The sequence below is a fragment of the Ictidomys tridecemlineatus genome, chromosome 5 (assembly GCF_052094955.1).
Source record: "Ictidomys tridecemlineatus isolate mIctTri1 chromosome 5, mIctTri1.hap1, whole genome shotgun sequence".
Lineage (NCBI taxonomy): Eukaryota > Metazoa > Chordata > Mammalia > Rodentia > Sciuridae > Ictidomys > Ictidomys tridecemlineatus.
Window position 1 is genome coordinate 118,800,418 of NC_135481.1, and position 23,075 is coordinate 118,823,492.

Consider the following 23,075-nt stretch of genomic DNA (forward strand, 5'->3'; position numbering starts at 1 on the left):
TCTAGGCGGGGAGGCGGGCAGCTATGACCTACACTGATGGAGAAGTCGCGGGTAGCAGACTGGCCCTGCCCTGCTGATGGGGGACGGGGGACGCGGGACATGGAGGGCTGACTGTCCAGGCCTCTCCGTCCAGCTGCACTGTGAGTCACTGGCTGGCTCAAGGCCCAGGCCAGGCTCCCAGAGGCTTCTGGCTGGTCACTGCCCCCGTGTTCCTGGTGGGTTTGTTCCTTTGGGAACCTGGGCAGCAGATTGTGGAGCGGTGGTCAGATGGTGCTGGGCTGGATGAAGTTACAAGTCCGCCCTCAAAGAATTCCTGGCTCATCGGCTTCCATTCCCTCTACCTCGACACTCTGGCCGGCTGTCCCCTCCCTGTGTGGGCGTTGGAGTCACCCAGTCCAGGCGAGCTTGTTAAAGTGACAGATTGTGAGTGAGGGGTCTGGGAGGCTGAAGCAGGAGAATCCTCGAGCCCACAAGTTCAAGTCCAACCTGGGCAGCAGAGTGAGACCCCCTCCCCCAAAAAGACACATCCTGGAGCCCCACCCAGACTTGAAGAGTCTGAATCTTGGGGCTCCCTGTGCCGGTCGCTTGCTGCTAACGTTTGAGGCCCGCCGTCTCAGGTACTCTTGGACACGGTCACAAAGATTCTCCATTCCCCTCTCACACCCACTTCTCATGTCCTCGCCCACCCGCAGCCGCAGAGGGACTTGCTCACTCACCAGACACGTGGACGAACACATATCCACAGACTCAGCCCAGGTCCGAGGGACACATGTGTTCTTGTGCCCACAGGGACATGCAGACAGACTCACATACATCCAGGACCTGCTCCGTGGTTCTCGGGGCCCACACACCTGGGACCCACCGCACAGGTGCCCACAAACACGTACTCACGCGCGCACACACTGAGCATTCTCTCACACGCACGCTCAGCAAGGTGCTAAATGATTTCTTCCTGGGTTGGGGAATCCGTTGGTTACAGCTTAAAAGCAGAATCCAAGCTGAGTCAGATGGGTCGCTTGAAGCAAAAAGGGCCAGATGGAGTTGTACGTGACTCATTGTCTTGGGTTTCATGAGTAACATTTTAATTGGGTTGTGACTAGTTTGGGAAAACTCTAAAGCTCTCCCCCACCCCAAATCCAAATTAAATGGGGACTTACTGAATGTTTCCAAGGCCACAAAGCTCCCCGATTAACATGTGGGCCTAGGGGGTTTGTGGATAGACTTCTGGACTAGGCACAGCGCAAAGCCTAGAGCAGCTCTTTGGGCCTAGGATGGAGAAGGAGGGAAACCTGGGTTTATTGAGCTCATACTATGTGCCAGCCCTCTGTCCACAGATGTGCATGGAATCCATGCAACGTTCACAGGCGCCAGACCTGGTGCGTGCTGTGCAGCAGAGCCTAGTAACTGGCAGCTTAATGCTGGATTTCACCGGATCTTAGGATTCCCCTGTCAGTAAGAAGCGCATTATCTTCTGGACACTAAGAAAGAAAAATCCACTAAAATCCTGACATCAGCTAGGACACGAGGACAGGAGGGCACACGGCGGGCTCGAGGGCCTGTGGAAATGGTGTGCTAAAGTCTTGGAGGCCAAGACTCAAGAGGGGTTCCCTTCCCGTTCCACAGTGGGGAAGGACGGCCGAGAGGCCACGCCCCAGCCGAGACCGAGGGGGGCTCGTTCCACCAACACGGGAACAAGGAGTCCCACGGCTGTACAGGGTGATGCTTTGGGGGAGGAGACCTGACTCAGTTTCCCCCGAAACGCTGCTCATGGCCCCGATGTGTGCTGCCTGGGGGTGAAGGGCCCCCCACGATGGAGGCCTCCTTCTCTGCATCTGCCCACATTTGAGCAAAGGCCAGCTCAGCCAGGAATCTTTTTCTTCAAAGCAGGTTTTGGAGATCAGTAGTAATCTGGAGGACTGGAGGCTGCCCCGGGCCAGGTCACACCCGCACGCAGTGATTCATTATCCCAGGATCCTTCACAAACGGCAACTGGCCTTGGAAGGCAATGAGCTCATGAATATGCACGGGCTGGTCCTCATAAATTATGCATCCCATAGTGGAGGCCGGGAGGAGGGCCGAGTGGTTTTCTGCCGGAGGCGACAGAAGGCTGCTCACAAGGACTTCTTGTGCGGCTCCCACCCGGGATCCACCCCACCCCCATCACAATGAACTTGCAGCCCCCCTCCCCACTCTGTTGAAACGGACTCTCTGGTTTGCAAAGCGACCAGCGTTGCCTGGGCTGTGGCTTCCCTGATGCTGATGCTGCAGGTCTAGGGCCGCCCCCCCCAGCGGCCCGCCCTCCATCAGGCCCAGGTCTGTCCAAAGCGTCAGACCCCACAGCTGAAAAGCAGTGGCCCAGACGTGGGCACCGGGCTCTCCACACCAGAGCAGGCTCAGGTGGTGCCGCAGAACGCACAGGGCTGGCCAGGGCCGGGTCCCAGCAGGAACAGGAAGGCAGGCTCCCTCTCCCTCCTGCAGGAGTCTGGGGCAAGCAGAGGGGCGACTCTGGGCCCTCCCCTTCCCTCCCCTCCTCACAGCCGGCTCTGCCCCCCAGCAGTGCCGGAGCTGGGCACACAGAGGGCACGCTGCCAGAGGGCCAGGGTTCGTGGGGCCTTCCCCCTCCTGCACAGCAAGCAGGGAGAGAGGAAAACCAAGACTCACAGACCAATGCTGAGGCCCTAGCAGACCTTAAAGCCACCCGGGGCGTGCAGAGCACTTTTCCACACCAGACACTGACCAGAGAGCTTACAGACGTCAACTCACTTAATCCTCTCTGCACCTTCAGAGGCGCTATCCTGGTCCCCAGCTTACAGATGAGGAAACTGAGGCTCAGAGAAGTCGAGTGACTTGAGCACAGTCACGCAGCCCCAGAGTGGAGGGGTCGGGATTTGAACTCAGGCTGCCTGGGTCCAGAGTCTGTAAACACCACGACCATCTGGCTGCTGTCAGCTCATGTTCCACCCCTGAGGCCGCTACAGGATGTTCCTGGGGTGGGTGCTGCTCGTTAATTAATACCTGTGAAATGGATGGCGGGGGCTCACAGGTCCCAGGCAGGCTGGCGAGCAGCGTGGCGGGCAGGCCACACAGACCCCTGGTGGCTCTGGGGGTCCTGAGACCTGATGCTCCTCCTGGGATGAGCACCGCGGCCCAAGCTTGTCTGAGGAGCCGGATGGGCCCACGGAGGATGCTGACCGTGCTCCTGTGTGGCCCGTCACAGAGTGAGTACAGCAATGAGTCAGCCGGGCCAGAACTCAGGGCAAAATAGCCCCGACCCCGAGGACAACAAAGCCCAGCACCCCCCGCCTGGGGCGCAACGTGGCAGGAACCAGCTAGAGAAATACACAGAGGAAGAGCCAGGGACTCTGGCCCAGCAGAGGTGGGTCACAGAGGGAGGGGCTGTATGTAATTTAACTCCAACAGGGAGCCCCAAACCAGACAGTGACCTTGGCTTTCTGCATCTTTGTCACAGGGACAATAATAGCACCTGCTCCACTGGGTTGTTTTCAAATCTATGTTTTTTTCATAAACCTTCAAAATCTGTAGTGTGGGATCCGGGTGCCGTGGTGCACGCCTGTCATCCAAGCCCATCAGGAGGCTGAGGCAGGAGGACCAAGTTCAAGGCCAGCCTCAGCAACTTAGACCCTGTCTCAAAAAATAAAACGGCTGGGGACGTAGCCCAGTGATAGAGCACCCCTGGTTTCAATCCACAGTCCCCCCTCCAAAAAATGGTGGTGTCACACGTGTACAGAAAAGTACACAGATCAAAAGCACACAGCTCCACGCACAACTGTGTCACCAGCTCCTTGAGCAAGAAGAAGAACATCACGGCCCCAGAAGCCCCCTCCAGCTCCACCAGTCACTGAGCCCAAAGGCAGACACTATTTGGATCAGCTCACACTGGACTAGCTGTGCTTGTTTGTAGACTTCATGAAAACTCAACACCAAGTGAAGAGCTCCCAAAGACACGGAGCAACTGGAACCTACCCACACGGCTGGTAGAAAGTTAGGCCATTTTGGGAAACCGACATCACCTGTGTCGGTCCGTTTTTTTTTTTTTTTTTTTTGTTACTGCAACAAAATACCTGAGGCTGAGTGACTTAATAAAGAAAAGAGGTGCATTTAGCTCCTAGTTCTGAGGTCCAAGAGTGTGGTGCCAGCTTCTGCTTATCTTTGGTGACATGGCCTCATAATGGCAGGAACAACCATGTGTGTATGAGAAAGAAAGAGGGGGGGGAGAACACATGGCTGGAGAGGAAACCAAAGAGGCATTCTCCCTCAGCCCCAGTGACCCCTACCAGGCTCCACATCTCAAAGGCCCCCCGACCCTCTAGTGCCACCCTGAGGACCAGGACAGAAGCCACTGGGAGACTCTCAAGCCACATCTACGCCACAGCACGTGCTGCAGCTCAGAAGGACTCCTGGGCACGTGGCCTGGGGTGTGTCTGTGAATGTCCATAGGGGTGTGTGTGCGTGTGTGTGTGCGTGTGTGCGTGTGCGCGTGTGCGTGTGCGCACTCCACTCCCACACACCTAGGAGCGTGCGCGGTGGGCGTGACACAGGTACACCCTCATGTTCCCTGAAGGCCAGCAGCGTTCACAGCAGCGAGCTGGGGTAGCCTCAAGGTGGACGCTGGCACGGGCTCTGGGAGGCCACGGAGGCCTGGCGCAGAGGCAGGTGCGGACACCAGGGCCAGGCTCTGCTTCTTGCTGACCCTGGCTCAGCAGAGGGCCGAATCCTTCCAGGGAGGAGACAGCTTGGCGGGTCAAGGAACCCTGGAAAAGGACAGCAGAGGCCACTGATCCTCCGCTGGCCGCTGTTTTAATGTGACGTGCCTTTCTCCCCACCTCTCTGTGACTCCCCTTCCCGTGGGACGCGGTGAGCTGCCCGGGGCCTCCTCCTCCGCTGCTGCTGCTGGCCGCCTCCTGCCCCTGGGTCTGGAACAGCAGCTCCTCACCTGAGCTTCCCTTCCCCCTCGCAGTGGCCCTACAGGTGACACAGGGCAGCTCAGAGAGGGACCAGGATTCAGCCCGATTGTTCTGCCTCCACCGAGGGTCCCCTCCCTGGCCACCAGGCGGGACAAGGCCCAGCCCTCGACAGTCCCCCCTCCAACGGACACAGCCCGGGGTCTGGCTCATCCGCTGTCGGGCCTTTGCTCCCAGAACCTCCGCCAGCCGCCACTGCCCGTGCCCTGTCCCTTTGCTCCTCCCTCCCCCGGCACCACACCTGGGCTGTCCCTGCTGTGTCCACCCTCCGTGGTGGACAATAAAAAGGGCAACCGCTCTGCCCTGGGGACCAGGTCTTGGGTGGCACCTCACATTCATCGCCCCCCTGGGCCCAGGGCCGATCCCGTGGTGGCCGTCCCCACACTGCCTGCGAGGCAGCCAGGCTCTGAGGCCAGAGGGACACAGGAGAAGAAGAGAGAGATGCTCTGATAAAGGCTACTGACGAGTCCGACCCAGTGACCGCAGGAACACCACGCGGCTCAGCTGTGGGCTTCAGAGATGGACCAGGCCCCCGGGGGCTGGCTCCCAGGGGAAGGTCCAGGATCCGGGCGAGCAGGGCAGGGCAGGAGGCCCAGCAAGGTGGGCTTCGAACCAGGCCCAGTCCAAGGCTGGGGCTCACCAGTCATTGTTGGCCAAGAGCCATGGGGAGGATGGGGAAGTTGGGGACAAGTTCCCAGCACTTTGTCCCCTGCCAGAGGAGCAAAGTGGTCCAGCCGCCCAGAGCAGAGCTCCAGGGAGAATCAATCCTCCGAGGGCTGTTGGGGCAAAGGAGCCCGAGGCTGTGGCCGCCTGCCCAGGGTTGGTGGAAACTCGGGCGCCTCCGAATCTCCTGGATGGTGCATCTAACCTGTGCTCGCACAAGCCCCTGGCGCCTTCATGGTGCTCCAGGGCTGGGAGCAGATGAGGCCAAGCGGTCAGGGCAGGCTTCCTGGGGGGACAGCCCAGGGTGCCGCAGCAGAGTGAGGAGGAGCCGCCCCAACCCGCGTCCCAGTGCAGGCGGGCTCTGGGCGGCCCTGGGAGCGGCATGCTTGTGAGGTTCAGGTGCAGTCCCCGGGGACCCGTGGCGTGGCCAGCAGCAGGCCCTCGCAGCCTGTGGGGACCCCAGACGGCTGTTCCACAGCCCCTCTCTCAGGATGGTTTTTAATGTGTAAAACACACGAGGAAAGCTTCCTCTCACCCAGGCTTCAGGGCCGCTAAGAAAATCCAGTTGTCACCGCGGCCCCTCCCCAGAACGCATCTCATCTTGCTTCTGCTTCCTGTTTCGAGGATCTGACTCCTCCAGGCGGGACATGGGATCGGAACGACAGGCGTCTGTCCCCTCATGTCTGTCTGTTCCACCCCACCAAGTTCTCAGGGGCCTTCATGTTGTCACGTGTGTCAGAATTTTCTTCCCTTTTAAAGCAGAATGATGTTCCCCTGTAGGTACACACTAGGTGTGGTGACTCCATTCATCCACCCATGGAACTTTTGGCTCCTGTGCACGGTGCCACCAAAGAACATGGGTGTGCTCCTCCCCGTTCATTCCTCTGCCTTCAGTCCTCTTGGTTATATACCTAAAAGCCAAACTGCTGGATCGCAGGGTGATCCTGTTTTTAATTTTGTTGGAGGAACTGAACGGGTAATTTTCATCCCGCATCGTGAGGACCAACCTCCCATTTTAGGCGGGCCGCCGACAGCCACCCGGGCTGCTCTCGCCCTGCTCACATTATTTAATAGCAAAGGAACAGCGCTACGACTCTAGACCTAAAGAGCGGGTTTGAACTCTTCATCCTGGAAATTCTATTGGACAGCGTTAAACGTCTGCCCAAATCAACATCAATAATTTGTTTCGCTTGGCAAGGGGAAATGTTTAAAGTTTGATGAAGCCGGCAGATTTCCACAGCCCCAGGTTGCCAGGCAGCAATCACACTAATAAATGGCCAAAGCTTTTCTTGTAAGAGGAATGTCTGCCCAGAGAGAAAGGGCCGTCCTCTAATGGAGCAAGCATGGCCGCGGGGTTTCTACAGGAAGCAAAGTGCAATCCATCATCCTGGGGAGTTTACTTTGAAAAAGTAGCGTGTCCGCTGGGAGTCACGGCTTTCCAAGGGTCCTCTTTGCTGCTGCTGCTGATTCATATTCCCATAATTCCTCCGGTGCATAATATTTTCCCATCTCCATGGCGACTGTGGGAGAAGGCCTGGTGAGGAACTTCAGGGTTTACTTCTTATTTCACAGAACCAGGCTCTGACTTGGGCTGAGAGTGGGTGACAAGTTCGTGTTTTAAAGAGGAGAGCTGGGGTTCCCTAAGCAGGTCTTGCTAGAGCCGAGAGGGACCGGGGGTTGGGGAATAGTGGCCGGCAGCTGGCCCTGGTTCTAGCACTTTCCAGTCCCTGATGGGGAGCAAGACTTCCTCCTGCAGCCTCAGCATCTTTCTCTGTAAAGTGGTGCAGAGGATGGGAACTGGGGTTCTCTGGGAAGCCAATGGAGAACATTGACCTTATGTAGCGCCAACACCCGCCACAACAGAAAACCCAAATGCAAAGCCCTGTTCCAGCCAAGGTGTTGCTGGCGGTTTCCCCAGTCCCCTCACGCACGCACGCACACCGATGTCTGTGACCTAGGGGACAGGAACTTGGCTGATGGCTTATTCTGAACCCTCCACTTCTGGGAGCTCATGACTCTACTCAGCACAGGCCTCGAGAAGTGCTTGAATTCAAATTGGATCCAGCAAATGCTGGGCAAGTCCACTCTGTTCTGGGTTGAGGGGCTCCAGGGTACGTGGGGGCACTAAGTCACGCTGATTTGGAGATTGCCTTTGACTTCCCAGCAGCTCTGTGCAGGTGGGGACGAGGGAAGACTAGAGGTGCATCAGGTGCTAGATACACCTTCCTGCCTTCGAGGACGGAAGCATGGTCATCGCCATTGCCCCCTGTGGAGTGGAACTGGCAGTAGGGGGTGTGGTTCTCAGATGTGACATCCCCCTCCCCGAGGACGGAAGAATCTACTCTGCATGCTGGGGTGGCACTCAGAGTGTTGTGCAGAGTGGCTTTCTGAGCTGGGCTGGGGACACGTAGGGAGGGAGGATGAAGGACTGCAGAGGTGACAGAGCTGCCTTGGGAGAAGAGACTCCAAGCTGGCCAGAGGCACAGGCAGAGATCAGAACAGCTTGGTGTGGTCCATCCAGACCTGCTCACTGGGATGCTCAGCCCTCCTCCTGATGTTAATCTGGGGACTCCCAAATTCATAAGTGTGTGGGAAATTCCCCTGAGGCTGCACCTCCCGGTCAGGCAGGCGGGCGAGCCACAGTGACGTGAGCAGTGCCCCAGGCCCTTTTTACCTTGCCTTTGCCTGCGAGCAGGAGTGGCCCTGTCACTCCTCCAGCTGTTTCCCACCAGTTCCTTCTGGGTCCTCCAAGAGCAGGCCTCTGGATGGCCCATGTCACATGGACTTGGCCACTTCTCCTTGGTTCCTTTTGCCCCTCTCTCCTTGCGCACCCAGTTCCAATGACACCTGAGCTTGATTGTGCACCCTCTTTCCTAGGAAAGGGGATTTCCTTCCTCTGTTTCCTCTGGTTGTTTTCTAGGAGTCAGAGCTGCGCTTCCTGACTGTCTTCTTCAGGGTGGACTGCCGTAATACAACGCTGTAGACTGGGGTTTCAACACTGTTATTTATCACAGTTCTGGGGGCTGGAAGTAGTCCTCTTTGTCTTGAAGTCTGTTGAACCTTAATAGAGCCACTCATCCCTGTCACATGTACTGTTCGCATATTACATAATTTTCTGTCCATTTACTTTCAACCTCTGTGTACCTTTAAAGTGGATCTCTTACAGACAGAGATAGTTGGGTCTCACGGTTATTCCATTCTGGTAATCTCTGCCTTCTCAGTAGAGTATTTAGTCCATTAACGTTTAATGTGATTATTGGTTTGATTGGGAATAGTTGTATCATTTTGCATTCACTCCTGCTATGATTTAGGTAAGTGCCCCAGTAGCCCATGTGTTAGAATCTTGTTTTCCAGCCTATGATGCTACGGGGAAGTGGTGGACCTTTGGGAGGGGGCCTCCTTGGAGGAAGGGGATATTGAGATCCCAGCCCCTCCCTCTTTCTTTCCTTCCTTGCCCTGCTCCCAAGAGGTGAACCGATCTCTTCCACCACGAGTTTCCAGCCACAGGCCCCAAACGACAGGGCCAAGCAACCCTGAGCCCAAACCTGAAATTATAGTCAAAATAAACCTTTTTCCCTTATTAAGTTGTTTATTTCAGGTGTGTTTTTTATAGCAATGGAAAGCTAACTAACAGTATCTTCTTGCTTTTAATTTCTTTGTTCACCTTTCCAGGTTTTTACTTGTTTTAACATTTTTAGTGTTTGAACATATCTATTGTCTTTTTGCCTGTGCCTCTTTACACGACTATTTTTAGAGATCATCATATGCATCTCAACTTTTCACTGTCCACTTAAGTTAAAATTTCATCACTTTATATAAAATGAAAGGAATTTGCAAACACATAGAACCTTTTATCCAAACTCCCACCATCCTTTGTGTGTGGGGGGTGGTTGCTAGGATTGAAACCGGGAGCTGTGTCCCCAGCCCTTTTCATTTTGAGACAGTGTTCTGCTAGGTTGCCAAGGCTAGCCCTAACTGGCCATCCTCCTGCCACAGCCTCCTGAGTCACTGGGATTATGGGTGTGTGACACTGCACCCGGCTGCCACCACCCTTATGCCCACAGCTGTCATATGTATGAATTCTCAGTTGACAGTGCCCTTTCTTCCAAAACCTTAAAAATGTCCTCACGCTCTCTCTCGCCTCCGTTCCACAGCCACTCCCATCGTAGCTCCCGGTAGGTGATCCATCTTGCTGTCTATTTTTTTTTTTTTTTTTTTGGTAACACTGGGAACTGAACCCAGGGCCTTGTGTGTGCAAGGCAATCACTACCAACGGAGCTATCTCCCCAGCCTTGCTGTCTACTTTCAAGGTTTTATTTTTTACTCTTTTTCATCAACTTGACTGTCATGTGCCTTATATTTCATCTATTCAGATTTTCCCGAGCTTCTTGAAACTGTGATTTGTTTTTCTCTAAACGTGGGAAGTTTTCAATGATTATTTCTTCAAATATTCCTCACACCCAGTTTTCTCTCCTCTCCTTGCACTTCAGGACTTTCGACATTGTTTCACATGTCCCTGATCATTTTATTTGGGTTTTTCCCCCTCTCTCTCTTTTTCAGGTTAGAAAGTTTCTGTTCCTCTCTCAAGGTAATGGTTTTTTTCCCTCTGTCATTTCTATTCTGAGTGCCCCCCAGTGATTTTTCTTGTCTCAGATACTCTTCAGTTCTGAAAGTTCCATGATTCATTTTTATTTTTTAAGTGTATAATAAGTGATTTTTAGTATATTCACAAAGATGTGCAACAAAACCTTCCATCACCCCCAACAGAACCCCCATCCCATCAGCAACCATTCACCAGCCCTGGAAACCACTAATCTACTCCTCAGCTCCTAGCCTTACTACAGCCTTACCTATGCTGGGCATCTTCTGTGAACAGAGGCATACCACATGGGGGTTCCGTGTCTGCCTTCTTTCTTCAACACAATGCTTCCAGGTTCACCCAGATTGCAGCCTCTATTAGTACTTCATTCCTTTTTATGACTGAATAATATTCTATTGCTATGGACAGCCACATTTTTTTCCCCAGGCAGCAGTTGGTAGACTGATGTACTACTTCTGCTTTTGAGTAAGTCAGAATAATGCTGACAACTGGTTCATTTATGCTTGATGCTTCTTGACTGAGACATCTTATCTTTATTAGATCGTATTTTCTTCATTTCATTGAATAATGTTATAACAGCTGCTTTAAAGTTCTTGTCTAATAATTACAATGTGTGGATCACCGTAGGGTTGGTATATGTTGACTTTTTTCTTGAGAATGAGTTGCATCTTCCTGACCTTGACATTTAAACACACACATATGTATAAATATATGTGTGTATATGTGTATATATGTACCCATATATATATGTATATATATGTATACATGCATGCATATATATATATATACACATACACACACACATATAGGTACACACATATGTATACATTTTGGGGATTCTATATGGGTTTGTGAATGTTCTGTTATGGAGACTGGATTTTGTGGCATTGTTTTGAAAAATGCTGCTGTTTTTGTTTCATTGGGCAATTGGGCAATTAGCTTCGTCAGACTCAAACAGCAAACTCAGTCATGCTCATGGATTGGGGCTTTGGTCTTGGTTCAGACAGCTTTTTAAAAAATATTTTTCATTAGTTCTTGATGGACCTTTCTTTATTTTTATATGGCGCTGAGACTCGAACCCAGTGTCTCGCACATGCTCGGCAAGCACTCTACCACTGAGTCCCAGCCCCAGCCCCAGACTGCTTTCAATATCCCCAGAACATGTGTGGCTTGGGGTTCAGACAGAGCTGGACCGTTTACACCCTCCCCACTCTCTCTCTCCTTTCTCTAGCCGCCCCGCTTGTGCCAGCCTCCTTCTCCTGGTTCCTCTGCATGGAGGGACGACAGGCCTTCTGCAGGAACTTGGTCACGTTGTGTCACCACTACAAATGTGGCCACCCTCAGGGCCATAAAAAAGGAGAGATTCACCCTGTGTGGAATGATGCTTCTAGGTTTTAATGCTGCGGCAAAACCTCCTCTTGTCCAAGCCGCAGGGCCCTCAGGGTGGTTTTGTTGAATGGAGCTTATGTTTTTGCAGGGGCTTTAGGACTTCACTCCTCCGTACCAAAGTGGAACCAAACCTTCTGAGTCTGTGCTTACCCCACCTTGTCTCTTCCGATGGTGTCTTGCATATTGTTTGCTCTCTTCCACCACATTTCGAGATGCTGGCCTCAGTCTCTGAGACATTGATTTTTGGCCTATCAGAGGGTCAGAGCCCACCGTTTGGCCCGAGGTGCTCAGGTGCCCCGTAGGCCAGGGTCAGCTGCTCCAGGAACGGGCTCATCACATGGCTCACAGGCAGGAGGCCTCCTCGCCCTGCCCAAGGGTCAGAGGCTTTGTGTGCTGAACACACTGGGTGCGGGGTGCTCACAAGTGGTCCCTACAGATGGGTGTGCGACGTGTCCCCTCCTCCGCCTCCTCTGGGGCCCAACATGACCAGGGCCTGAGGTCCTTCAGGCTCAGTCCTCAAGCCACCCACGACTCAGTCCTTCGTACTTCCCACATCCCCGGAACAGCAACACAAGGCTGCCAACTTTAATTTTGCTAAATAAAGATATTTAATAAGGATGGCCACCGACTGTGGCTGCCACTTCATATGAGGAGGGCTGTTTTATCACCCCAACTGTCGCGCGAACTATCTCAGACTAGATCAAAGTCCCAAAGTGAAATACATTTCCTCTCGTGACAGGTTCAGTCCACAGTCTCCCCACTGTTCCTTGGGCAGGCATTTGGGGGGGTCTCCCATCCAGCAGGGCCATAGGAGCTCTTCATTTCATTGAGTCAGGCCCAGAGAGGGGTGGGTCATTACCCAGGACCAAGCATTTGGAAGAAAAAGGGGTTTCCTGTTTTTCCCTGGGAAATCCTCCGCCGAAAATCCACCCGACTTCAGAGATGCAGCCTCGCTCCCAGAACCCCTCTCTGCTCAGTGGAACTCCCAGGGCACTGAGCGCACTGCAGTGACTGCAGCCGCCCCTCCCCCAGGCAGCCCCGGCTGCCCTACTTGCCATCGCCCAGATATGCAGGGTCTTGTGGAGGGAGCAGGAGCCTGGACGGGAAGCAGAGGCAGCCTGGCCGGGGGGGGGGGGGGGGGGGGGTGCTTCTCCCCCTTGCAGACCGCACCCTGCTCCCCGAGCAGCTCTGGAGTCCCAGAGGCCCTTTAGTGCCTACATAATGGATGCCTCCTCACTTCTGGGAAACCACCAGCCCATCTTGCTTAATGGCCCCAGAAGAAGCGGGCTGCAGGCATTCTGCTCCTAAAGCCCCCTCTGGCTTCCCCGCTCCCCTAGGAGGAGGCGCAACGGCGGCTCACACGGGAGAACCTGGCTTGGTGTTTTCCTTCTGCTTCTGGAAGTCTGGGTGAGCATCTTCCCTCATACCAACCACCCTCTGTCCCACCTGCTGGGAGGCTGGGGTACCAGCCATCGGGGAGCCCCACAACCGCACTTGGGGTGGGCAGAAAGAGCCTGGGTCCAAGAAGAGCCCCTGTCGGGGCTCCTGGGGAGACAGGGCAGTTGGGAGGCCAAGCACAGGGGGCTTGGAGTTGGAGCTGAGAAAGTTGGGGTTCCACCAGGGGTGCTCCCTCTGGTTTCCAGAATGCCTGGTTGCACAGATGGGCAGCCTGCGACCTGAGCACTAACACCTGTCCACACTCTTCCCCACGATGTTCTCAGGCACCTCTGGGCCTAGGCAGGGCCCAGACTCAGCTGGCACATACCGATTGCTCAAGGCAATTGTGTAACGCTCTGGGTTTCTGTGATATTATCCACCTCATCTCTCCAAGTGCACCCTTCTTTCTTGCACCCATCCTCTTCTGGGATCCTTCAGACCTTCCCATATGCCACAGCTAAAGGATGCATGCCTGGCACACCAGGAGACTTCCATCCCAGCCTGGCCACGCAGATTGTGCACATTTTAAATAACTCCTGGGGGCCTGGTGTAGGATGGTTGCCCAACTATATGACCGACAGGTGGCTTGCAGCCATGGGCACATGCCCTGCTTGCCTTTGAGGGCAACAAGGGATGTCAGCCTTGTTCACGGTTCCCTGTAGCCCCAAGGGTACCGTGCATGCACTTGAAGCCCCAGGTAGGGGAGAAGCTTAAGAGATGAAAGGAAGGAGGAGGGGTGCCTTGGCAGCATGCTCTGGAATAAGAAAGTTAAGATTTTAATTGCAAATCTTGCAAATCCCACTGACAGCTTGACTTTAAGGGAAAAGATGAGCTAAATTTACCCCAGCCAGTTAAAGAGCCCAAAATTCAATTTACTAATTAGCTTAAAATGGAAACTAGTCCAGTTATCATAAAGAGCTTTTCTGTTTAAAAAAAAATACAAAAAGAAAAAAGAGTTTGCTTCTCTCTTCATTCCACCATGCACTTGAGGACCACCATGTTACCAGGAGTGCAGCTTGCGGGTGCGCTTGCCACGCCATGGAGGCAGAACGTCACAGCCTTCATGGACAGTGACCGGAGCCCCGCCCTAGCACAGCACTGTGGCTGGGCATCAGGTCAATGTACTGCTCATTACCAAGCATCTGGGAATGGTCCAGGCTCTGTTCTTAGGGAGTGCAGCACCCAGTGGGTGAGCCAGGCAAGGTCACGAGAACACACCAGGATAGGTCCCGGGAGGCAGAAGGGACATCTGGGAGGAAGGCTCCCAGGGTAGGTGGCATTTGAGATAAACCTTGAGAGACAGTGACTAGGGAAAACATGGAACAATGGGAAGGGAGAGCCCAAGTCCAAGTGTGAGATGGGTGACGGGGTGGTCCATTTCTCAGGCAGGGAGACTGAGGCACAGTGGACAAGGTAGATCCCATGCCAGCAAGGTTGGCCTGGCCCTGTTAGTGTGGGCTCACAGGCTGGGTTTCCTCATCATGTGGTGGGCTGTGGGATTGAGTGAGCCCCTGAGGACTTGGGCTGGGGAGCGATTGGATTATGGCTTCCCTTCGACAGCTCGGCATGACCACGGTGGGGGATCTGCTGTGAATGCTGGGCTATGTATTCACTTAATGTAACTGTGATATGGTATTAGGGAAGGCGTGCCAGAAGTGGGCATGTCGTTATTAACTTCCTTCATTTCCCATGGAATGGCAGTTTGGGGAGAGAAACAAAGACTTTGAATAAAACATTTTGTAGATCCGTCCAGGACACTATAGGAGTGTTAACAGCTACGGCTCAGAAAGTAACATTTGGGAGAAAGAGCATTTGTACAGCACATTTTCATGATACGGTGTGTGTTTATACTCTTCCAAGTAAAGCAGATGGTTTTTCTAAACTTCAGCTATCTTTGAGATTATTTTCCGTCTGCTCTAAAATGGTGCCATAAAATGTCCTGTGAGCAAACGTGAAGTCGTAGCAGGTAGCACAGCTCCTCGTACAGGAGAGCGGGCCCTCTGTATCTGTGGTTCCACACCCACAGATCCTGACAACCGCAGATTGAAAATATTTGGGAAAAAATGTGTCTGTACTGAAGCTATGCAGATGTTTTCTTCTTGTCACGATTCCCTAAACAATACATACCACAACTACTTACATAGGATTCGCATTTTATGTGGTATTATAAGTAATGTAAAATATAGGATCGGTGGTGCAGCTCAGGGAAGAGCCCTTGGGGAGGATGTGTGAGGCCAGGGGGTCCACGTCTAGTAACTGCCCCCCAAACACACACACAGACACACACACACACACACACACCCACCACAAGGAAGATGTGCACAGGCAAATACCTCTTCATTCTATTCAAGGAACCTGATTTTGGTATTAGCAAGATCCTGGAGCCAATTCCCTGTGGTCAACCAGGGATGACTCTACAGAAGAGCTTCCCTGTCCATTGCCAGTGCTCTTGGAGATGATGCAGGGAGGAAGCAATTTTACCTGTTATAAATGGAGGAAAAGAGAAAGCCTGAGAAATCGTGGTTGAGCCCCCAGGATGTAGAGACACTCGTTTTGCTACTAAGTTCACTGGACGGAGTTGAGTTTCAAACCACTGAATGACGTCACAAGAGGGCATATGGTAATGTAACTAATGGCCTCGTCTCAGTATATGGAATGAAAATGAATTCCAATTTGTTGTCATTAGTAAGAGGGTCCTAAGGGAACCCCCGCTGTCCTCACAGGGTGAGAGGCTGCCTGGGAACATGTTCTCCAGTTACCTTTTGACTCCCACCTCCATGTCTCAGCAAGTGGACAGTATATGAAAACAGAACTTGACGCGTTATGATCTCATGCAGGAATATACTTTTTCCTGGAAAATTTATCCCAGGACACCTTAAAATCGCCAGCCTTAGCCACACATTTTTCCTGACTTTGATTGATTTACATCGTATTTGGAGTTTTTTGGAAACTCAGCTCCAATGCAAAGCAAAATAAAAAGGCATATAGATCTTTCATCATCCAAGATTTCCCTACTCAAAGGAAAGGTCCCTTTGGGGCTGGAATTGAGACTTGGCGGGCACAGTCGCCAGCCTCAGAAGATGGCTCTGCAGGTGTCTGTAACGTGGACGAGGACGGAACTCACAATCAGGAGCAAATACACAATGGGAGCTTGAGGACTTAGATTAAAACGTACAAGGGACTTTCAGAGTGAGTTTGAAATCTGCCTTGTCGCATACTGTGCTTTTTTTAAAAAACCAAATAGTTCTACAAGGCTTCAGACTAAAAGGGGGCCGTTCCCTTCCCTGGTTTCCCACGCCACCCCTCACTCTTCTTCCTCCACAAAGCCACTGCCACTTCCAAACGTCATCTTTCCTTTTGGTACACATTTGCCTTTCTTGAAATAGCACCGCAGGCGGCCTTCTGTGGACATGATTATCCCTGACCCGCTCCATTTTCCCGGGGACTCCTTCCACCCCCCCACCCCCCCACCCCCCCGTCTCTGAGCCCACCTCCTGCTCATTCTTGGCAGCTCCCACGTAGGTTGAGCACCAGGTGCCACGTGGTGAGCAGGCCCCAGGCAAACCTCAGAAGTGGGCCTTTTTCCCCTTGACTTCTCTGATAAAAATCTAGATGACTGGCAACTTTATTTCTTGCCATTTTGATGCTGTAAGGCAGCTTCTGATGGCGTTTTTAATGTGCCTGCAGGAATCTAAAATAATTTGTTGTGGCGCACAGTGTGGACGGATCCTAAGCCTTCCCACATCAGCTAGGATGACCATATGTTTTATCATCCCTACCAGAATACTTGAGCGAGTCAAGGGGAGATGTGAGCCATCAGCCAGGACACAGGCCGGAGCCCGGCTGTCCCAGGCACCCTGCAATGAGTGGTTGCTGTAATATTAGCTTATTTACTCTGTGGTTAGCCTGTGGTATGCCAAGAACGGCCGTGAAACTTCACAGCCGGCACAATGGAGCAAATGACCAAACGCCCCCAAAATGACATGATTTGGTGGAGAGGCCACAGCCAAAGATTCACAATGTTCTGTGGCACTTACTGTAGAGACAAGGACGACAACGCGTTTTCTGAATGGGATGATGTTCCTAAGCAGAGAAAACCAACCAACTGTTGCTTTTGATCTTCCGCTTCATTTCAGATACTTTGAAACATGTAAATTCTTTGGATGAATGTAAATCATTAAGGACATGTTGGATTGAATAGCCTATTAGGGTAAAAAGGCCATGGGCTTCTTAGATAATAAAGAGATGTCACATCTCCTTGGACAATAAACAAATTATCTAAGAGGCTCCAATGTTCATGGCTCTGCGATGTCAACATTTTTGTAGTAGAATAATGGAGTTGAGTGGCCTTTGATGAGGCTGTCTGAGCAGAAAGTACTGCTTCTCAGCCATACCTCTCCTCCACTGTGGCCCATCCCAGTGACATTGGTGGTCCAGGAGCTTGGCTTTGTTAGCTGAGCTATAGAGCTGCTACCATGCCTGATGCTCCCAGCCAGGGGCAAGGCCAGGGATCCCACAGATCCAGTGGAAAGACATTTCTACCAGCAGGAATCTCATGGGCAAAAGCCCCTGGGGCAGGCAGTTAAGGGGTTTGGGGGAAATGAAAAGCAGAGAGAACTGTTGAGGGCAAAGAGCATCTGAACTAGAAGCTCACGGATGGGACCATGAAGGATCCTGAAAGCCAGTGTGCAGAGTGGGACTTGGTTTCATGGACTTCTTTTTCTCCAAGGATGACAGTACGGAGGGTTAGGAGAAGCATCCCTTGGGAGGCGTCGGCAGGAGTCCAAGGCCAGCGAGGGCCGGGGACTGCAGCTGCCTTCTCCAGGCCTCCGGAAGCCACCTTTCATTTTGCCAGATGGGAGTCGCAGAAAACTGGGAAGGGAGAAAAGCTCATCATTTCCCAAAGAGCAGGAGAAGCTGGGTTCTGGAACACACAGATGATATGTTGGATATTAATATTGGTTCTGAGCAAAGATTTCAGCAGATCTTTGAAGAGCTAGTGTGTCGACACTTGGCAGGAAAGGTAGTTCCTCAGAGCCAAGCCGACCAAGTTCCTCTCCTCATGGTGTTACTAGATTGGGTTTCCAGAGCCGTGGCGGAAATTCTTCTCCAACCTCCTGAACGAAAGGGAGGAAGGTGGGCAGGGTGGGCAAAAAGCTGGGCAAGAGCCCAGATATAAGCAAATGGATGATTAGAGGTGCAGGCAGGTGTCCCCAGTGCTGCCCGAGGGCTCTGTCCCCATCCTACCCTGAGGATGTGCTCATCCAATGACAAGGGTGAGGAGAACTTAACAGGTCTATTATGGCACATTCTCTGTTGTCACAGAGCTGATGTGTTACATGTCAGACTTAAGAGTTTAAGAGATTTTGGTTGTAAAAGGATGGATGGAAACCAATAAGATGACATTTAACAGGGATAAAGATAAATCCTGTCTTTGGATAGAAAAAAATTAATTAGCTCAGTATAGGATGGAGAAGACCCAAGAGCGGTTCATCTCAAACAGACTGATGGGTCTACAATTGACCAGAAGTTCAATGTGAAACAATAGCCCACATCCTGGCTGATCAAAAAGAAAAAAATCAATATGAACTTTGGGTGCATCAATAGACTCATAATATTGAAGGTAATAAAGGGAAGTGCTTCCAGGTCAGAGCGTTCTGGGGTTGTCCTGTGTAGTTCTGGGTACCAGGATCAGCGGAGAGGACTTGGGGAGGAGGGGCACATGCATCTAGGCAGATGAGGGTCTAGAAGCTGTCACATGATGGACAGGGAGGAAATGGGGACGTTACTCTGAGACACGAGGGCTGTCTTCCAAGCTTTTGAAAGTCTGTCGAGTGTAACAGGCGGCCAATTTTGTCTGGAGGGCTCATTCATTCATTCAGTAGCTTTTTTTCTCACTGCCAACTACATTCCACGTTGTGTCAAGCATGATGGGTGTTAGAGGCATGTGATCTCCCAGGAGAGTGGACACAGGGTCCCACGGGCTGAGATGGATTGACATTAGGGATACATAAGGGAAGCACAAGGGGTAGACTTGCTTGTGCCTACAGAGGCCCATTCATGCCTACCTGACCAGGCAGTCAGGGTGCTGGTGGGCCAGGAAGGCGGGCACTTGGGACTGGGGAACAGTGCTGACTGAGGTCCAGAGTATTCAAACACATGTCCCTGAGAGCCGTGAGCTAGAGTTTGCGGATGGCATGGTGTGACAGGGGTGTTGGATGCCAAAGAACGCCTTCGAAGCAGGACAAAGTCTATGCCAAGATGCTTGCACTTAATAGTAGGCAACAGAGAATGAAATGACATCAAGTACCTTGTCTCTTTGGGCAAATTAACCCTCGAGTAATGAAGCTGAGCTGGGGGCTTAAGCCCCCGATTACCATTGCAACATTTCAGAATAGATGAAAACTTGAACCAGGGCAGAGGGAGATCGAATAGACCAGACAAAAGCAGGACCTGCAAAGGATGCTTTGACAAGGGCGATTTGGGCTAAAAAATAAGCAACAGTCTATTTAATCATTGAGGTTCTTCAACTTGTGAAAGGAGCTGAGTGACCACTTGTCAGCGATGCCGTAGAAACGACAGCTGCATTGGAGGCAGGTGGGACCTCACAGGGCTTAATGTCCCTTATCAGTGCTAAGAATTGGTGATTAACTCTCACGGTGTGGAGTGATGATTTCATCATGAGAAAGCATATTTCATATTTTAATATCAGTAATGAAAGGTGGCATTGCTGGTTCTTGGTTTTGAGATTCTATGCTAACAGAAGGGTCTTGCTAGAACTCCCCGAGCAAGAGACCACAGACTAGGCAGTTGAACAACAGGCACTTGCTGTCTTTCTGGAAGCTGGAAGTCCAAGATCAAGGCGTGGGCAAGGTTATTTTCTCAGACGTGCAAAGGAAGGACCAGGTCCAGGCCCCGCCTCCTTGTCTGTAGACACAGTTTTCTCCCTGGCCACCATCTTTCTTCCGTGAGAAATTGTCTGTGTCCACATTTCCCCTTCTAATGACACTTGTCACATTGGATTATGCCCCAGTATAATGACCTCATTTTTACCTGATTGCCTCTGTAAAGACCCCATCTCTGAATAGGTCACATTCTGAGGTCCTGGGGGTTAGGACTTCAGCACAGGCATTTGGAGGGGACATAATTCAGCCTATTACAGCAACTGAAGGTCAACTTTGGTCTTAGAAACCACAGCCCCTAACAGGATCTCCGAGCCCTCCTGTGAGCAGGCCCCCTCTACCACAGTGCAGTCCTGGGCTTCTTGGCGCCTTCATCTGCCAGAAGTGGACTCCCCAGCTCAGTGCTCCCCTCTGGTCCCTCAATTTCCTCCTCAGGCCAATTCGGAACCTCCAGAACTACTGGAATCCTTCCATTTTTGTTTCATAGCACTTATTATTTGTAATTATGTATCTATTTTACCATCAGCATACCTCTGCATATTCCTGGGGGAACAGGCTTTAAATTTCAACTAGGCCCAGGTAGCTGCATTTAAAGGAAAGACTCACAATCCAAGTAAAAATATGTGTTCTTACTATGTTCAGTACCCGTGGCAACTCTCTAGTCCATTTCATAATTTTAAATTGTGGAAACAGAGAACATAGAATTGACCATTACATTCATTTTTAAGGGTACAGCTCTGAGGCATTGGCAGAGTCACATCATTGGGCCACCATTGCCACCATCCCTCTCCAGAACTTCTTCATCATCCCAAACTGAAACTCTGTCCCCATTCCATCTCCCCAGTGCCCCCCCGGCACCCACCATACTATTTTCCATCTCTATGAATTTGCCTACTCTTAGAGCTTGATATAAGTGGAGTCCTGTAGCATTTGTCCTTTGGGGACCAACTTATTTCACTCTGCACTATGTCCTCAAGGTTCATCTATGCCATAGCACGTGTCTGAATGCCCTCTCTTTTAAAAATGGAATGTTCCGTGGTCCGGCTCTCCCGCCTTGTGCTTCTCCCATCGTCCATTGGAGGGTACTTGGTTTTCCTACTTTGGGCTACTGTGCACGATGCTGTCGTGAACACGGGTGTACAAATACCTATGAAGTCTCTGCTTTCAGTTCTTGTGAGAACATACCCAGAAGTGGAATTTTCTATTTCATTTTTAAGGTGCTGATTACAACCCTATAACCTGAGTTCACGGCCACCTGCAGTTGGAAAGTCTCCATGTTTTCTGTGCTGCACCTTCGGCCCCAAGCCTGGTGTCTGGCACTGTGTAAATGTTCTTGGAAGCCGGTTTCATTAAACAATAGATGTGCAAGGCTTCATGTTTTAAGTAATTTTTTTTATTGCTCTCTATGAATAAAGGCTACAGAGCTCCTACTTTCTTTTCTCTTTTTTCACACATTATACAAATGCTGTTATTAATTCCACTGAACACTATGGTTACATTGTCCTACAGAGAGTACATCATTTATTACAATGACAACATTTTCCGGGCTTAGGCCACAAATTACCTCAAAATGATGTGGAATCACAGTCTGTTAAAATAATTGGGAAAAATATCACACATTATTAATTAAATCTTCAGAGATTTTTCTTGAACTTTCTCCATGAATTCTTTTTTTAGTGTCATGTAGATTAAACCTAATTGACTTAATGTTAATATGCTTGAAATGATTCTAATTTTTTTTAAGCCTAAGGTTTTATCATTGTGGGAAAAACACAGCTGTTGGATACCCTAGGTTGAGTGTAATGATGATCTTTATTGACTCAAAAGCAAGTGGACTGAGTTCTTATAATTCCACTCTAGTGGAATTAATATCTTCTAAGAAAATCTCCAGCTCAAATTTGCAGCTGAACTTTTAAACAGAGTTTTCCTTTCCCACTTCTGAATTTCCTTTACTTCCAAACCTCAGCTGTGGTGACCAGATAGTATTCTTTTACCATTCAAAGTCAGGAATACAAAATAAATATTTTTTAAAAAGTCACTAAAGAGAAGCAACTTCTTAAAAAATATTTATTTTGTAGTTATAGGTGGACACAATTCTTTATTTTTTAGGTGGTGCTGAGGATCAAACCCAGCACCTCACACATGCTAGGCGAGCACTGTACTTCTGAGCCCCAGCCCCAACCCAAGAGAAGCAACTTTTAATCATGTATTCATAGTTAACATTTCCCTTCCTAGTTCAGAAATGCCACGCCCGGATTATGCCAAACCTCCCCTGGATCCTGAAGCTCGAGACTGGGAGGTTGAACAGAGAGTGTGAAGATGGGCACCGAAGAGGGGAAGGGTGGCAAATGAGAAAACAGGAGGGCAAACTCAGAATGTTCATTGTGTTCCGTGTCACTCTTTGGAAGCTCTCTCTGCACAGCACCTGCCTCTTAGAAATGCAGGGGACAGGGGGACCTTTACTTGGCCAAGTCATTTGGGCTCTCATTTCCCTTCCCTGATGAAGTCCTCAAACATGTGTCCTCCTCTTGGCATCCAGGAACCTGGTTTCCATTCCCACTGCCTCCCTGAGATGCTCCAGGTCACCTGGGAGCCTTTTGCCACCAGATGAAGGGTCTTTCCCCATTTGCATCCTCCCTGGCCCTCTGCGGAGGACCCTGCCAAGCACTCACCCCCGGAAGCTGTCTGTGCTCTCAGCTTCCTGCACCACATCCTCCGAGGAACTTCTGGCCTCTCCAACTGCTCCTTTGGAATTTCCTTCTCCCCCCCTTGCCAAGCTCTGCCCCAGCTCCCCTCTGACTTTCCACTCTCTCCTTTAGAGAATTCACTTACAACTCTTTGCCAAGGACTCCTAGAGCCCAACCCTCTCACTCCAGCTGCCACAGGGCACTCCTCACTGGAGGTTCCGCTGTCCCTGCCTATCCCCCAGGTCCACCTTGGTTCCTCTGTCCAGGCCCTCAGTGCTCATTTCTGGAACACTCAAGACACCCTAGGCTGCTCCAGCAGCAGTCCCTGACCCCTGGTGTCCAGGTCACACACAGACTCAGCTCCCAGCCCCATTCTCATCAGCATGTGCACCCATGAAAACCTCCACATAGCCCT

At 51.4% G+C, this 23,075-nt stretch overlaps 1 protein-coding gene across 3 annotated transcripts in view; it reads left to right on the plus strand.

Moving 5' to 3' along the window:
• Nucleotides 1–23,075, plus strand: part of Eml1 (EMAP like 1) — a 161,879-nt gene that overhangs the window by 19,134 nt on the left and 119,670 nt on the right. Inside the window, exon 1 of one of the 3 annotated variants that reach the window (XM_078050840.1) lies at nt 13,023–13,041. The exons of the other annotated variants lie outside the window; for them this stretch is intronic. The gene's annotated coding sequence lies outside the window, so the exon portion shown is untranslated. Of the gene's footprint in view, nt 1–13,022; nt 13,042–23,075 lie in introns of those variants that run through there. 3 annotated transcript variants of the gene reach the window in all.